General features: G+C 35.0%; 1 long non-coding RNA gene across 1 annotated transcript; it reads left to right on the top strand.

Moving 5' to 3' along the window:
* The first annotated feature begins 532 nt into the window (after positions 1-532).
* Positions 533-3,573, top strand: LOC135154393 (uncharacterized). The gene is made up of 3 exons (XR_010293793.1): positions 533-563; positions 2,801-2,917; positions 3,481-3,573. It is a non-coding gene; the product is annotated as an uncharacterized LOC135154393 (long non-coding RNA).
* The last annotated feature ends 1,076 nt before the right edge of the window (positions 3,574-4,649 follow it).

Below are 4,649 nucleotides of genomic sequence, written 5' to 3'. Positions count from 1 at the left end.
TCTTTTTTTCATATATCGATAGAGTATGAGTTGTAGATCAGATTTTATGTCACCATTGTCCCTCAATTTGATCATGACGTCATCAAAATCGCGCCTAAACTGGAAAATTTCATTTTTTTCAAAAATCACGTCATCAAATTTATGCAAATTTGATTATAACTCCGTCAATATTGATCATTTTTCGCCCAGATTTTGATAGCTTGTAGTTTAAAATGTACTCTTGTTCCGTAATTAACATGAATTTTCAATTTGAGAAACGCATTATGGCGTAAAACAGCGATGAAAAGAGGCATGTCATTTTTCCTCATTTTGCGTGTAATGTCTATGGGACATGACTTTTTCTGAAAAAAAACTAAATTCTACATTCCTCTATTTCGTGAGCTATATCTCAAGTTTTTCTTGTCAGGTATCCCTAAGCTTTTAGTATGTTGTAGCTGAGATTCTAGGCTTCCGGCAATGTTGGCTCTATTTATTCGATCAGATGCTGGGATCATGCCCGTTTTTTGCTTGCAAAATAGGATATAGGAAATATTGGCTTGCAATAATCTTGAACCTGGAAGAGAGTAAGTAAAATATATTCATTTTTCAGACAATTTTTTCTCCATTATGTATGTTTTCAGAGAATTTATATATTTTAGACCTATGACAGGGAAACAATTATTTTGAAAAGAGTGAAAATGTATCTTCATCGCCGATCGAAATTTCTCCTTCAACATATTTTCTACTGCACACTTTTAATCCCAGTCCCACATTTGACTTTTTGTGTCGGTAATGAACGGTTGTATCAACAACACGGTAGGTCATTGCCGGTGCAGTGCTGTTAAAAATCACCCTGAAGCAAGTAAGTGTACTGTAGGCTCTAATTATGTATGAAACATCGAAAATGACCTTTAAAGATAATTTTTGTTCCTATTGGAAATGATTTTTAAGTTATATCGGTTTCAACGGCGAATAGCCATCCAGTGAATAGAAATTAAAGACTTACAAAATTCCATTAGTAGGCATTAGCTTACCTTCTATTTTTTTTTCCACAAGAAAAAAAAATCCTCTCCATTTGTCTCTTAAGAGTCTGTCTAACGTTAACCTCCCTTTTTAGGACTTTCCTTGGCCTGGCCTGTGATAAAGTGAAAATTTGCTGTTTCGGTTTTTGTCTTTGGAGGATTAAAACAAAAATTATTATTTATTTATTCTTATTTTTTTTTTTTCATTTTATTTATTTATTTATTTATTTATTTATTTATTTTTTTTTTCTGGGGGGGGGGGGGGGTTCTCCAGACTCCACATATCTCGCCAGACAAGAACAAACAAGTATAGGGGGTCTACATGTATTGGGCTACTTTTCAGAATCTATTGGCCACATCTGCCTCATTCTTGGGGAAGTTTTAACATTGAATAGGGAGTTGCCCGCCCGGGGCTCTTTTTAAAATTTCTTACGGGCAGATTGCACAAGAGGTTCTTTGCAAGGGCAGTCTATTTGTGTCGTTGATATGTAATCATGTGCCGTATGAGTCACATTTTTAATATCCATCAAATATTAATATAAAAAGATATACATAATTTCCCCTAAAATAATACATCAATTTTTTTTATTCAATATGTAGGTCTACTATGCCGGGGGGGGGGGGGTACTTAGATTTGGTTTGGACAAAGGTGTGCGGCTGAAGGTTTGAAACCCGTACCCATATTTACAGGTCATTTTGGCTAAAAAGGGGCCTATTATTGGGGATTCATTACAGGGGCGGATCCAGGATTTCCAAAAAGGGGGGGGGGGGCACATTTTCGCCTGGAAAACTTGACAAGCAAACAAAAAAGAAAAAGGTTAATGCCCAAAATGTAAGATAATTTTGTATTTGCACCTAAGACATTGGAGTAGAATATGGAGCCATGTTTAAGGTCAGTATCTAAAAATTGGGCCATGTTTAGGGATTTTCCAGCATAAATCCATACCCCATGTTTAGGGATTTCTTCCAAAAAGGCGACCCATTCCAGCGGCACATCCCCATATGCATTATTTCGTGAGTAACCCCCCCCCCCCGGGCTACTATGTAACTGACTCTAGTCTTAACTTGATTTTTATGCAAGCACATGAGGTGCTATATAGATGACAGCTTTTTTTTTTCACTTTAAATTATTTAATGGATGATAACAATGCTTTTCCAGGTGCTTACAGTAAAAGGGTGTCTCATTTGGTGCATCATTATTAATATTGAATGCATAATCATAATTTTTTTTTACAAAAAAGTCTCAAGCAACTTTTGAGACCAAATTTGCAATTCCCAGGTACAGGGTCAGGAAATTTTGCAACATTGTGTTTGTTTAAGTACATGTCAGACAAAAACATGATTACATGTAAAAAGTCAATAATCATAATTGGGTATTTTTTTATTGACAATAGTAATTGATGAACTTTGTGTTGAAAATAACAATTAAAAGATATACATTTAAGAAGTTAAGAAAAAAAAAAAAAAAAAAACATGAAAGGAATTTATTTTTATACCAGATTTTTTAAAGTAAAGTTGTTAGGAATGCTCTAGAAAGGAATATCTACACCAAATTTTAGCATTCTATTACGAGCTTTTTTTAGTAAATTAAAGCGAAAGGTATGATTTCATAATTTTTTTAATTGCACCGCCCATGGATGAGGAACCATAGTGCCCCTCCCCAGGCCAGAAGTGACTTTAATCAAAACACCCTGGGACTACTATAATGATTAACACCCTGGCAACTGAGCTTAACTTGTATATTAATTTCATGAACATGTTTTATCTCTTTGCTTTTTGCTTTTAATTGCTTACTACAGTTATGATGACAAAGAAGTCTGGAATAAACAAGAAACCTCCGAACCACCATAACTGTGTCTGCTACAATGTGTGTTCTTGCAACCAGCTGATTGATTCATTTTATCAACTCTCAAATGGTAGGTTACATGTAAACTGTATTATTAATAATTCACCATGATCGTAATGCGGATGGGGGTGAAATCTGAACACATTAACCCAAGGATAATGCAAAATGAAAAAGGCAAATACAAATCTCTATCTTGACTTGGACTTCTCAGCAATGAAGACACCCCCATTGATTGGGGGGGGGGGGGGAGGGGGTGGTTGTTGTGCTCATCCAATGTGTACTGTATGAAATTGTGAATTTTGCTTTCATTGATTTAATTTATTGCATATTTTAATTTCCATGATTCATTTATTTGGGGAAAAACAATCAGTTTTCACACTTTTAGATTACATCATGGCAAATTGCCAATTATTATGGTCTCAGGAGTAAGCCACTATCCCTCTATCATATCATCTTGTCGTTGCAAACAACGCCCTTACCAGCAGGCATAGGGGCATTTCTGCACTGATGGGGTGCACAAAAATGTTTTGCTAAGGGCGTTCTTGCACTGAAAGGACAAAATTTGAACTAACCAAAGCTACGTATGGTTATGGGCTTGCATTATTTCCTATATTATTATTTTTTTATGAACAGGTTGATTATCAGAACTGAATTCAGAGCTGCTCCTGTCTGTAGTAACATCTTATTAGAGTGGACTTCAGAATGAGGGTGTTGCTGGTTTAAAAACTTCACTCAATGGAGCTCTCCAAAGTCATCTCAAATTAGACTGCTTCTGGAAACCAAATTTGTTCCTTCAAGCAGAGAAGCTTGTGGCTTTCCAGACTGGACTTCTATGGATTCTTCTTGCCAACATTAAGGACTGTGGGCTGACATTCAGTGGTAAAACACTTGATGAAGATGATATGAATTTTTATTTGATATAAATGAATCTCAGAAGTAATTCCTCAGGAGTAAGAAACAATGAAAATTGAAAAAAAAAGGTCCATCAATAATGAATGTCAAGAGCAGTGTTCTTTTTGTGCATAGATCAATGGATCTTTTCATTTCCAAGCAGGGATGTAGTCAATGCTGACCTCGAGACAACATTTTGCTGGCCATGGTCCGAGTCACTGTACAGAATCTATGGAAAGTTCTCTCAAGCTGCCTCATGACTCGGAAGAATCAGCCTCGACCTCATCCCTGTATGCAAGTGTGATATATATCTACCATGCAATCTCATGATTAAAGAGAGAGAAACAAGAGAGCTTCAGATTTTGAAGTGTAGCAATCTCCTGAAATGTATGTTTTATTTGAAAATCAAACTAAAATAACTTAATTGGGCATGTTATTCATTATGATATTTATGAATGAAAGCATTGAAGCAATTTGGTGCTCTTGCAAAACAAATTCTGAGTTGTATTTACTGCAAACCCTCAGAAATATTGATAAACATTTGCCAGTGCATGAAGTGTTTTAATGAAGAGTGGCTTTTTTGTGCCTATGGAGAATTGATATTTCTTCAATATTTTTTCATACAAATTATTTCAGAAATCACAATTTGAATATTCCATCACCTCTGATAACAAGAGCAGAATATTTTTGGTGATTGACACACTTTAAAATGATATTAGGAGAGAATGTAGTGAAATTGTGTGAAAATAATGGCATAATTGCTGAAGAGGCCTATAAAGATTGAAAATAACATTATTTCAAGTTTTTCTTGAAAAGAACCCATGGAAAATTGAAAATGGCATAATTTACACATGTTTTCAAAACAAAATACAAAAAAAAATTTGCAGAATTTTTAGTACACAAGCCTATGG

This window comes from Lytechinus pictus, chromosome 6 (genome assembly GCF_037042905.1).
Source record: "Lytechinus pictus isolate F3 Inbred chromosome 6, Lp3.0, whole genome shotgun sequence".
NCBI lineage: Eukaryota > Metazoa > Echinodermata > Echinoidea > Temnopleuroida > Toxopneustidae > Lytechinus > Lytechinus pictus.
The sequence above is the reverse complement of the archived record's forward strand: the minus strand, read 5'-3'. Positions and strand labels throughout refer to the sequence as shown.